The sequence below is a fragment of the Procambarus clarkii genome, chromosome 4, assembly GCF_040958095.1.
Source record: "Procambarus clarkii isolate CNS0578487 chromosome 4, FALCON_Pclarkii_2.0, whole genome shotgun sequence".
In the NCBI taxonomy this organism is placed as follows: Eukaryota; Metazoa; Arthropoda; class Malacostraca; order Decapoda; family Cambaridae; genus Procambarus; species Procambarus clarkii.
Genome location: NC_091153.1, coordinates 16,800,805 through 16,814,508, shown reverse-complemented (window position 1 = coordinate 16,814,508; position 13,704 = coordinate 16,800,805). Strand labels below are relative to the sequence as shown.

General features: G+C 41.1%; 1 long non-coding RNA gene across 1 annotated transcript; it reads right to left on the bottom strand.

The window, feature by feature from the left end:
- Window positions 1-7,172: 7,172 nt before the first annotated feature.
- Window positions 7,173-8,685, bottom strand: LOC138372008 (uncharacterized). Its single transcript, XR_011230620.1, has 3 exons — window positions 7,901-8,685; window positions 7,648-7,774; window positions 7,173-7,269 (listed from the first exon to the last, which is right to left on the bottom strand). It is a non-coding gene; the product is annotated as an uncharacterized lncRNA (long non-coding RNA).
- Between the last annotated feature and the right edge of the window lie 5,019 nt (window positions 8,686-13,704).

The window sequence follows — 13,704 nt, the reverse complement described above, 5'->3', positions numbered from 1 at the left end:
TTAACGTAATAATATGAGTGCTTGTTCCCCATGCGTACGAGCTTAATATTGCTCGCCATGACAATCGAACGCTTTAATGTTCCCCATGCCACGAGCACTGCTCATCATGATAATTGAATGATTCAAAACTCCACCTCGTTAATTCGAGTTCGCTGAACTCACCCTGTTAACTGTTAACGAGCTCACCCTGTCAACACTGTTGACGAGTTCACTGAACTCACACTGTAACTGTTAACGAGCTCACTGCAGCTCACCCTGTCAACACTGTTGACGAGTTCACTGAACTCACCCTGTTAACTGTTAACGAGCTCACTGCAGCTCACCCTGTCAACACTGTTGACGAGTTCACTGAACTCACCCTGTTAACTGTTAATGAGCTCACTGTAGCTCACCCTGTCAACACTGTTGACGAGTTCAGTGTAACTCACCCTGTTAGCACTGCTAACGAGCTCAATACAGCTCACCATGTTCACGAGTTCAATATAGCTCGACCTGTTAATGAGCTCAATACAGCTCACCATGTTCACGAGTTCAATATAGCTCGACCTGTTAATGAGCTCAATACTGCTCACAATGTTAATTCGAGTACATTTTTGCTCACAATTAGCTTAGTCCCTTACTTAGGTAGGTTAGAAATTCAAACCATTTATTTAGGTAGGTTTAGGGACTTTAGTTAGTGTCAACTGAGTACTAGCCTAATCTGTACTCACCATTAATTACAGTTGACTATACTTATAGAGACTGATTTAATAAACTCAATTTCATGTAAAGGTGATTTCGTACTAACCAGTTTACAGTGTCAAGCCTATGAGCTGCCATTTAATTAGCTCATAAGTCAGAATGACTAGGCTACTAATCTCACTGTCGACTCATAATTTTCCTTGATTTTAATGAATAAACTTTTCAGTTCTCTACTTTTCTATTAATTTACCTAGTTAGCAAGTTAGTTGTACCATCAGTCAGCATGACTACTGCACGGCAGTGCACATTAAATTCAATTTCCTCATTTGAATTTGGCGTGATCATGATACTGCGTGATGTTATTGTCTAGTAACTCAATAGTTACAAGTCACAGCGACCCTAGACAGTGACCTTACTGTAGTGTCATAGTCTCCTTGATCTTAAATGACTAATAATACTTTACTGTATAATCATACCATAGTGTTATCAGTTCTTAGGAACTTATTCTGAGTTTGCCTACGATTCAGCAGCTATGTAATACACCATTACATGTCACTGCGACCCTAGTTGTTGAGTTTATTGTTAGCTTTAGAGGGTTCCTGATTACCGATAACTTAATCATTTAATGTTTCAATATTTAATACATGTTTCCACTAAGGGAAACTGCAAGCCTATTACAACTCTGAACAAGAGTAATTTCCTTCACATCCCACTTAGATAACTATGATGATGCTGCGATGTGATATCACGTAACAAAACATTACACGTCACTATGACCCAGGATATCCCATCACAGTAGATTCTGTTAGTTTAAATTGTGTGAGTTAAAATCTATAAATATTGTGTAGGCTATAAGCAACATGTTTCATTTGACATGTAAATAGCAAGATTCAAGTTCTTGTGAGTCCTTGATAAATCCGGACATTCGTTATGTGTGTACTAACATACTAACATATTAACATACTAATGTACTAATCTTAATATCACTTCGGGATAGGTCAGTACCACACAGTACACTACGACCCTAGAATCCTCCACCCGGAGTTATGTTGGAAATTTCCAATACCGAATACAACACTGTTGTATTCTCATTACTTATTACTAACTTTACTAATTATTGTAGTAAGTAAAATTAACAACACGTAGAGTTCTCATGTACTAATAATTCCATCTGTGCAGTAGGCTAGAATTCTCAAGTCACCTGACGCCAGTATTGCGTCAGATTTCCTTACAGTAAACACATTATATCCAATGTATGTGAGAATTAAATTCGATTCTCTATAACTAAGGCATTCTGTATGATAACTAATTGCAGATGAATTGACCTCCAACTAAAAGCCGAATAGAGCGTTGGAGTCATAGCCATTATGTCGTAATAAAAGTTAACGTCACCAGTGAATGCCATGGGGAGACATTAATTCCTCTCCCTTATATATTTACTATTCTTAACACTTTCGCAAGGTCACTCAGCCAACAGTATGTGCGCGCGGCGTTTTTATCGCTTAAGCGTAAAAACAAAAATGTGTATACTCTTTTTACTTTTCTGACCTTAGTTTTCATGCTACGTATTTCATTTTGGTACCAACGTGTTCGCAATAAAATTCTCTAGAAGAACATCAGTAAAAAAAGTCACAAAGGCTATAGAGATACCAGCAAGAAATAAATAACTATGAAGATGAGTCGCCGTGAGCGCTCAACAGCAACAAAATGTTTTTACTCTTGGGATTATTATCACCTCTACAATTGTCCTACAGCCTTAATTTTGGTATCAATGGACTCCCAATACAATTCCCAACACGATGATATGAATATAATTGTAGAATAATGGTCCCGGCCCACCCGCAAGAGTGTGGGAAGTGGGCGCACTGTTACCCGGTAACGGTGACCAGACGACACACGTGCGAAACGTTGCTTTGAAAGTTTATACTTATTTCACTGTTCTGATATTATTATTGTATGTATGTCATTCATTTTTGTGGCAATGTTTTCGCAATAGAATGTTCTATGAGCTAAATTATACTACACAAACTTGGACCAAATAGGTGTACTTACCAAGGGAAGGCTGGTTGTGGAACAGTAAGTTGAGCATTTGTTCTTCTCTCCACCTTCTTCAGGTTCTTCATTCCTGAAGTTGCTCAACAGATGGTTTGTAGGTGGAGTGAAGCTGTTGCGGGTGGTTACTTCTTCACCACCCAATACACCTGTTTCCGGTGGTAATTGGTGTAGCAGGGAACAACACAGAGTGCAACACCACAGGTCTTGCATCCATAGTTCGTGTCCTTCCTTTTACCGGACCGTGCGCATGCATGACACTTGAGACGTTTGGGCAGTCTGTAAATTTCATGTTTCAGTTTGTAGTTCATGCGATTTTCTGAATCAACAATAGGGCGGCCAGGTCCTCTCGCTGGAGGTGTAACAGGAGTTGCAGGAGAGTCAGATTCATCTGACAAAACAGTTTCGTCAACTGGCAGTGTGGCAGACATGTCGGGTTCAGATTCGTTGTCTGCTTCATCTTGAGGTGGTGTAGTGAACAAAGGCCGCCTCACACCAGATGGTCCGGGAGTTGGCATGGCGTCAGCATTGGCAGGAGCTGTGTCATCATTTATGTCTGGAGCGTGCCGCAAGTGTTGAGATGATGATGATGTTGTTTTAGGCCACTCCTCTGTGTCCCAGTGCAATAGGGCCCAGATTGCCACTTCGTGGAACTGTAGCAATGTTAGCTTTTTTCGATCAGTTGTGTTGTATTTGTTCAAAACATAGGCATTATGCAATGCCATTTGCAGGAAATAAAAGGTAATCTTTTTGGTCCACTTGTGAGTTTTCCTGGTAAAATGGTAATATTTAACCATTTGATCGAAGTGGTCCACACCTTTCATGAACTTATTGTACTCGCAAATTGCAGTCGGTTTGTTCACTGTTACCTGTTGTATTCCACTTGTTCCGTCTCGGTTGCGAATTCGCTTCCTTCGCTGAACTCGCTGAGTGTCTGCATTGTGGATGTTGGTAATGATTGAAACCACTCGCCTGTCTTTCCACAGGAGAATGAAGGTATTATCTTTGCGGCGGTATACTGTGGCATCCAGTGGAAGTTTACCCTTGGCTAGAGCTTGCAATACCTTTGGGGCGCCACGTAGCATTCTAATTGTGCCACATGTGTACACCCCAAGTTCTCTCAATGTTTCTTGAGTGCTTGTAGAAGTGCTTGGGCCTTGACCTTGATCCATTTTTGATGAAGTAATTGGGTATAATCCACACGGAAACGGGTAAAAATGCTCGAGTTTGGCGCGCGAGGGGAGCGTGATCGACTCACGACACGTGACACGAAAACAATGGGCCCGTCACGTGACCGGGTAAGCCGACGCGCCAGGCGGCCTAGTGGTGAGAACGAGAACTTCATGGCGCGTCGTTTGAAACAAACCCCAATAAAATCGGATTAAAATTGAATTTTATACAAATTTTTAAAAGTTGACATAACTTTATGTCCACTATGCGTTTACGTAAGACGAAACCGAACGCGCCGGCGCGTCCACATAGCGCGAAAGTGTTAAATTGGTAAATATTAATAATTTCCTCCTCTAAATAATAAACCCGTCCAGTCTTCAACGTTTCAAGCGTAAATGCGAGAAATATTAATGTTCATGACATAATTTGTTTTATGAACGCGCGACGCGGCATGGGTTGAGGAGGACCAACTCAGTACACGTGGAGAGCCGCTCAGAGGCAGACCTGCGCATACCGTACTCACAAGGAGACGCCATTGCCCAGCCATTAGGGTAGACGTTATCCATCCTCAGATGAAAGTCGCCACTGTGAGGCGTGAATAACCTTGCAGATAATATCTTCTACTGGTGCTGGTGTCATATAAGGAACCTACTTAACTTGGTTCTGGACTACACGTGACCGGCCAGTGAAGCGCGCCACGATCCAGGATAGGCTTAGCCAGAGCCTGGGGACGCGATTTCGGCAATCTTAAAACTTATACAGTGCCCTTATCAGCTAAGTATATTCCCTTTATTGGATGCATCTTTTAAAGTGTTTTTAGTAGCTGGGTGATTGTCCGTTATGACCCACGATAACATCTAATAACAGGTGATTAAAATTTGTCACCTGTAACTCTCAATTTCTTGAATATATAGATTCAGTAGTTAAATTTGTTGCTACTGTAAATATTTGTCTTGCAGCACGAGAGAAGAATTCTCCATGCCGCCTTCTCCCATGTTAATCCGCTTCATTCGTCAGCCGACCGAGTCCAGAGAATAAGAGGAACTTCCATGGCTTGTCTAAAGGAATCGTCATTAAGCTAAGACTTTATTTTCTTTCGTGATTCTTTTGCAATTTCTTATGTGCAGAATTCCTCAGGATTAATATGTGGTTTACTGTAACTCTCATTACTATACTCATAATCTATGTTCCCATTTATGGTAATGATATCAGTTTCAATATAATTTTTTGTAGGATTAGATTATTATTAATTGAATTAGTGAACGAACCACACTAATTCCTGGACGTACTTACCTCCAGTAATAACCCCCCAATGTAGGTGCTTGAGGGTTTGATTCATTTAATAATACAGCCCATTAATTATTTCTATGATCATATTCTCTAGTATTTTATCCATAGTTACTGGTTTCATCTAGGAATTATCTAATGATCACAAATTCTCAGTTTCCCTCTTTACTATAAAAGCGGGTGGTCCTTCGTAATTTAATTTACTACATTAATATTTAAATAATCAGATTCAAGCCCCAAATATCCCACACCGTGCCCTGTGTGTTTTATTTTATGCTTGTGTTGTGTTTGTCTTTTATTTGTATCTTTTTTAGTTTTTTGTTTGTTATTGGCTGGTTGAGTGGTGTGCTATTTTATTGTATTTTTTATTATATTTCATTTTGTTCATACTGTTGTGCTTTGTTGTTGGTCCTTCAGGCCGGCGCTTCTGTTTTGTTTCATACTGCTAAAATGTTTTAACTTGTTGCTATGTTCTTGTTTTGCTTGCATTGCATGCTTGTTTGTGATTGTTTTCTGTTTTGTTCTCTATTTTTTAACCTTTTGTGTATTTATTCTGCATTTCCTGTAACCTTTCCAGTTTTGGTAATTGTTGTTCTGTCGGTCCTTCTGGCCGGCAGTTTCTTGTTTTGTTCTGTTATGTTTCTAATTTTATGTTTTTTTGTAATTTAAATCGCATGCTTGCATGTAAAAATATAAATAAAAAAAAACTTCTAAAACAACACTCCCTGGACCTGGGTAGAGTGGGGGGAGAACTACCAAAGCCCACCAGAAGTGACACGCAATGTGGGAAATCATTCATATTTGCAAACATACAAGGCTTGAAACCAAAATCAAGAATTAAAGTTAAGTTCATAAATGGCCTCCTAATAGAATCGAACTCAAAATTTGGTGCATTTACAGAAACCCACATAAAAGACCACATGGATAGTGTAATCTGGATTCCGAATTATAATCTATATAGATGTGACAGAGTAATTAGGTCAAGTGGAGGAGTAGGTCTGTATATTAAAGAGGAGCTGGCATGCACATGGCTTCTGAACTCGTCCAATTAGGTGGTACAGGTACTTGGAATCAAGGTATAAAATATGAATCTACTTATTATTATAATATACAAACGTAAAGATGCAACAGTTGAGGAGTTCACTGAACAGATCCACAAAATAGACAATATCCTTGATAACCTAGCAAACCCAGTACCAAACATCAGCTTCCTTGGAGACTTCAATCTACCTAGTTAAAAATGGAGAATAGTAAACAATAACATTATAGCAGGAAGTCAACCTGGAAATAACCAACCACAGGTCAGAGAACTACTGAGATTCTGTGACAAATTCTCGCTCAGTCAGTAGATTACAGAACCAACTAGGAACGAAAACTCGCCTGGCCTGATATTCACGAACAATGAGGAGCTAATCAGAGACATTACTGTCTCAGACACTACTTACTCGGGCCACAAGCTCATTGAAGTGCAAACTAACATTAATAACGGTAGTAGGCCCAAGAGAAACAACAAGCGAGAAGGGCTATTCAATAAATTCAATTTTAATAATAAAAGGATAGACTGGGAGAAAATAAACAGGGAACTTACAAACATTCAATGGGAAAATGTTCTAAGAAATAAAAATCCTACACAAGGAATAAAAAAACTGACTTCTGAAGCATATGAAGTCTGTCTGAAACATGTTCCTTTCAGGAAAGCTAGAAAGAGGTCCAATGTAGAAAGAAAACGCGGACGACATTACAAAACGAGGAAGAAATTAACGGAAATGCTTAAGCAGACACGACTCTCCATACAAAGAAGAAATAATTTAAACATGGAGATTGAAGAAATCGAGCAGAGACTGAAGCATTCCTATCAGACTGAAGAAAGGCAACTAACACAGAAAGCAAGTCAAGAAATAAAAAAAATATTTCTTCACATATGCTAAATCAAAAGCGAAAACCACTGCCAGTATTGGACCTATTCGTATTAGGGGGTATGTGACCAAGATATATGAAAATTGTCGTAGGGTATTCAAAATTTATTATCCTGATACATGTGAAAGGTGCTGCAACTGGGCCAAGTTTCATCATCTCAGCCTAAATAGAGAAGGAGAAAAAAAAAAGGAAATTTTAGACAATTTTCCAACAATGTTCAATTGCTTTCACAGCCCACAATTGTAAACCGAAATAATTTCTATGACACTCAGCTATGACGTTACTATATAATAAAGAATTGCTAGTAAAGATTTTTATCCCAGATGTATTTAGTGCAATAATTCAGATTTATTAAATTTTCCCAAAAACGTATGCATCAAACTGAAGCTTATCATTATTTATAAAATCAATAAATCTACTTAGATAAACATCACCACTAGTATTTTTAGAGGCATAAACTCTACATATAATGTGCAAGTTTCATGTAAATTGAATAATAAATAAAGGCTGTGAAGTCAGATATAGGTGTAAAACACTTACCTGCAGAAACAAAGTTCAAAGTTGAGCCACCTGTGGGTGAGGTTGATGTTGACCAATATCATTCAAAATTTGCACCCTTGTAGAAAGGCATGGGTTCAATATGGTGTGCAAGTTCCATGAAGATCGCCTGATTAATAAAAAAAAAAATTATTATTATTAAAAAAAAAAAAAAAAAAATTAATATTTGTCACCAGTTGTATATGTACAAATATTTATGAACTAATATCACAATATAACACTAAAACATACTAACCTAATATAATTGGTCAGAAATATGAGTCCTGCAGGTGGCACTGCATTGGCACTAGTAGGCCCCTGCCCCATAACCTGGGTCAGCTCCCTCAGGGGCCTGTCGTGGCTTGGTGGTGCGTTTCGTTGGTATCTGCATCTCCTTGTTCTTCCTTTCAAAGTACCAGTCTCGTACGTCACTTTGTGGTAGACCAATGAGGCTGGTCAGAGATCCGGTCACATATCCGACGTTGTAGTTGACAGCTGTCATTGCCATTGCGAAGTCGACCATTACACGACCGACAAACATCAGGAGTATCAGGTTCAACATCAGGAGTATCAGGTCCAACATCAGGAGTATCAGGTCCAACATCACGAGTAGCAGGTCCAACATCTGGAGTAGCAGGTCCAAGACGTGCGGTGGCAGAGGGTAGGAGTGTGGGGGGAGGGGGGGGGTGGTTGCGTGCTGCGACAGGCCCCTCACACTCGCGGCAGAGAGGCCACTACGATCCTCACTCGACACATTGCGTGATTTACGCATTGCATCCAGCTCGTACCTTCTACGGATAGCTCGCCTGCATTTAGCTTTCATTGCTTTCTTCTTGTTCATTTGGTAAGTCATATTGCAGTCCAAATAGCACAGAAATAGCGAGCGTTCTGGGAGATATTTTGAGCTCGCGTCAACTATACATCCACCTCCTATGGGACACAGAGAGTTACTGACTGCTCAGCCACACCCTACCCTCTGCCTCACACGAGACTGTTGCCAATGAGTGAGTTTACATTCGTTTTATGCATAATATGTTATTTACAACGCTATTACGAAATATTAGACCTCTACAATGTAAAACACATTACTCCGCGGCGCACCCAGGCCGCGAGGCCGGATTTGGCAAAGTTGCAGCGGGAAATTTGACTCTAATTACGTTATTTATCAAGATAACATTAAATGGTTTCCACCACAGTGTTGCCAGAACGTTGTAGTATTTTTCGTAATTTTTCGTAAATATTCCATTTTTCTTCGGATTTTCCGGTACCATGGCCCCTTAGTGAAGGTTCATACACTGAGAATGACAAAGAAATTAGTGAAATCCTAAAAAAAGCAGTATGAGGACATGTTTAGCACTCCGATACTCAGCATGAAAGTGGAAGATTCGGAAAATTTCTTTATGAATGATACTCAAACACCTGTAAATATAACTGATATCAGCACGAGCATGGGAGATTTTGAAAGAAAAATTGACAATATGCCCATGCACTCAGCCCCGGGTCCAGACTCATGGAATTCAATATTTATAAGCAAATGCAAAGTGCCAGTAGCACAGGCACTCAGTATAGTGTGGCAGGAGAGCTTGGACACAGGGGAGTTACCAGATGTGCTTAAAGCAGCAGAGGTTGCCCCTCTACACAAGGGTGGTAGCAAAGCATTGACAAAGAATTATAGACCTGTTGCACTAACGTCCCACAAAATAAAACTATTTGAAAGATCAGGAGTCAGGTCACTAGATTCATGGAAACCAATGACCTCCACAATCCAGGCCAACATGGATCTCGAGCGGGAAGATTCTGCCTCTCACAGCTATTTGACCACTATGACAAAATCACTGAGGCATTAGAAGAAAAACATAATGCAGATGTCGTATACACAGATTTTGCAAAGGAATTCGACAAATGTGACCGTGGAGTGATTGCACACAAAATGAGGTCAATGGGTATAACTGGTAAAGTAGGACGCTGGATACTCAATTTCCTGTCGAACGGAACACAAAGAGTAACAGTCAATCAAGTAAAATCGAGTCCGAGCACAGTTAAAAGCTCTGTACCTCCAGGTACAGTCCTTGCACCACTGCTGTTCCTTATTCTCATATCAGACATAGACAAAAACACAAGTTACAGCTTCGTGTCATCCTTTGCAGATGATACAAAAATCACCATGAAAATTACCTCTGCTGAAGACATTGATAAACTACAAACAGATATTAACAAAATTTTCGATTGGGCAGCAGAAAATAGCATGATGTTTAACGGTGATAAATTCCAGGTACTCAGATACGGCAAAAATGAGGATCTTAAACATAATACAGGGTACAAAACATAATCGAATCTGCCCATTGTAGGAAAACAGCATGTCAAGGATTTGGAAATAATGATGTCTGACGACCTAACTTTTACGGAGCATAACCAAGCAAATATTGCGTCAGCCAGAAAAATGATAAGATGGATTACGAGAACCTTCAAGTCCAGAGATCCCATCACAATGGTTGTACTCTTCATATCACTTGTGTTGTCCCGTCTTGAGTACTGCTCAGTACCCACTTCCCACTTCAGAGCAGGAGAGATTGCTGAAATTGAGGGAATACAAAGAACATTTACGGCACGCATAGACGAGATAAAGCACCTAAATTAATGGGATCGTCTCAAAGCTCTCCAAATGTACTCACTACAAAGGAGATGAGAGAGATAGCAAATAATATATACATGGAAAATACTGGAGGGACAGGTCCCAAATCTGCACATTAAAAATAACAACGTACTGGAGTGAACGACATGGAAGAAAATGCAGAATAGAACCAGTGAAGAGCAGAGGTGCCAAGGGCACAATCAGAGAATACTGTATGAACATCAGAGGTCCACGGTTGTTCAACGTCCTACCAGCGAGCATCAGAAATATTACAGGAACAACCGTGGACATCTTCAAGAGGAAACTAGATTGTTTCCTTGAAGGAGTGCCGAACCAACCGGGCTGTGGTGGGTATGTGGGCATGCGGGCCGCTCCAAGCACTAGCCTGGTGGACCAAACTCTCACAAGTCAAGTCTGGCCTCGGGCCGGGCTTGGGGAGTAGAAGAACTCCCAGAACCCCATCAACCAGGTATCAACCAGAACATTAGCGCACATATTTGCCCGGAAACTGGTTCATCGGGAAGCGCACATTGAATGCTTCCCAGAGCAACCACCGCAGAGGGTCGAGTACATCCACCGGGGAAGTCATAACATTCGGAACCCCGGAAACAAACACGGGATCCAAATAGTATTGGGGACGAGGCGAGTGTCCACCACGCGCCCCCACATGAAAGGAACCTGTAAACCACGAAAGTTCTCCGGCTCGTCAGACAGTATTAACTCGGAAATCTGGTCCCAGTGACACGGCGGCATCGCGGATGCCGGCAACACATCCTCCAGTTCCTCAACGCGCATCTTCACAGGAAAGGGCTTGACACAGGGCACCACCAGCAACGGGCACACAACTAGGCAACGGCAGGGACCCCGAACGACGAGCCTCCTTCCTCAACTTCATCCCCAGGCCACGCCCAGCACCAGCATCCACATCGTCCACGGCAGGGAAAGCCACCACCCCTCACTGCGGAGAGCCACCTGCTGGAGACAAAAACAACAGGTACAGCAGAGACACGGGCACCTACAGCAGCAGAGACACGGGCACCTACAGCAGCAGAGGCACGGGCACCGGCAGCAGCAGGAACATGTACCTCCGCCACTACCAACTGCGTAGAGTGCGACGCACCCGGAACAACACTCTCTGGCCCCATTTGTATCATGTGTGTCACTATGCAGATATATAACACGTGACAGTATCAATCACGTGTCTCAGTATGTATCGCATGTCAGAATTTATCACTTGCATTAGTATGGATCACGTGTCAATATGTGTCAGAAATGATCACGGGTCAGTATTGCGACCTTTGGATGGGAGGTAATGTATTAAGTCTCTCCCCGATCGCAGCCTCCAAACGTGACGCTGATTGGAAGGGGGTGGGCATTGGGTGGGGGGAGAGGCTACCTTGAGGTGCTTCCGGGGCTTAGTGTCCCCGCGGCCCGGTCGTCGACCAGGCCTCCTGGTTGCTGGACTGATCAACCAGGCTGTTAGACGCGGCTGCTCGCAGCCTGACGTATGAGTCACAGCCTGGTTGATCAGGTATCCTTTGGAGAAAGTACTTCCCATACTTAACCTCGCAAGTGATAAACTACTATGGCCACAGGTCACCAGGTGCCACAAGGACACCAAGTGTGTGGGTGCTCTCTGTCAAACCCCTTTCCATCCCCCCTCCTTACCTACCCATTAGTGCTACAAATGATCTCTCTTGTCTCAGCACCTGTCACACCCTCACTCACTGTTTCACCTCAAGTGAGGGGGGGGAAAAACGTCTGCTTGCGTTCCGTGCAAATCAATGCGCCGACTGCAACCTGTCCCAGTGTGGAAATTATTGCTAGATTGATGTACAGTCAGGTATATGAAAACTTGGTACTGGCTGTACTGGTAGTCTACAATACCACCTTGTTGACCACCTCCACACAATAATACATATCTAGTTGCCTACTATTCCACTATTGCTTATCGATGACTTTCAATTTACTGGCTCGATAGACTTAGCAGTACGTCATTTCATTTAAATAAATTCTCCAAGACACGAAGGCAGGTTAAATATCCTCCTGGAAAAAGAAAAGAGATGAAAATCAATGCAGCCTACTAACTAACCTAGTAACATCTTCCTGAATTATTACTGCTTTAGAATTCAAATTTATACGCATTCACTGCATCAATAGCCTCTTTTACTCCTTAATCAAAGACTTGAAAGCCTGGCAAAAATAAATGTCCACTGACAAGAATACATCAATCGGAAATAATCGAAACTGAATTTTAACACTTCAGTGTGGTGTGGTACCCGGGCGGCTATTATTCTCAAGTTAATAATTAATGTGCTATTACAGGGAATATACTTTATCGCCCATGTATGTGATATGTCGTTAGAACTGGATTTTAAAGCCTTACACTTTCAAACTGTTAATATCTCTCCAAAACTAATGTGGTCTTGCCACGAAAAGAAAAATATGATATCTCACACCAGCATTGAAATTCTGACCAGCAACGTGTGGTAACCCTCTCGTCGACGAGAGGGTTGCCTCGAGAGGGTTGACTATTCAATTTGTTAACTAATTCAAGAGAATTTGTCAAATGAGAAGAGGAGATAGTTCCTAACAATGGGGACAAGATTTTGGTAAGCCATTTGGAGAGTTTGTAAGAAATGGATCCCACAGAACTGATGATAGGTTTCATGGGATTGTTAGGTTTATGCGTCTTAACAAGTCCATATAGATATGGTAATGAAGGTGATGAGGTAGTAAATTGATTAAGAAGATCTTTATGTTTACTTAACAATCCCATGAGACCTATCATCAGTTCTGTGGGATCCATTTCTTACAAACTCTCCAAATGGCTTACCAAAATCTTGTCCCCATTGTTAGGAACTATCTCCTCTTCTCATTTGACAAATTCTCTTGAATTAGTTAACAAATTGAATAGTGTTCCTGTCACTCCTGATGTAAGGTTAATCAGTTTTGACGTTTGTTCTTTGTTCACAAAGGTACCGGTTGATGATATTCTCGATTATCTTGCTCGTGAACTAATGAGCCATGTTTTACCTCTTTCTGCTGGTATTATTGTCAGTCTTGTTAAGTTGTGCATTAAAGAATGTAAATTTACCTTTAATAATTAGTATTATTTACAGACTTTTGGAATGGCAATGGGGAATCCTCTATCGCCATTGCTTTCAAACTTGTACATGGAATTCTTCGAAAAGAAATTTTTTTCAAAAATAACTCCTGGAATCATTCCATGGTTTAGATATGTTGATGATATCTTGTGTATTTGGCCTTCAGATGTAAACACAGACGAATTTGTAGCCAAACTTAATGACCAAGTCACCTCCATAAAATTTACTATGGAGACTGAAATTGATAAATGTTTGCCATTCTTAGATGTGCTTATTCATAAGGAAGACTCTTCATTAAAGTTTAGTGTTTACAGAAAACCT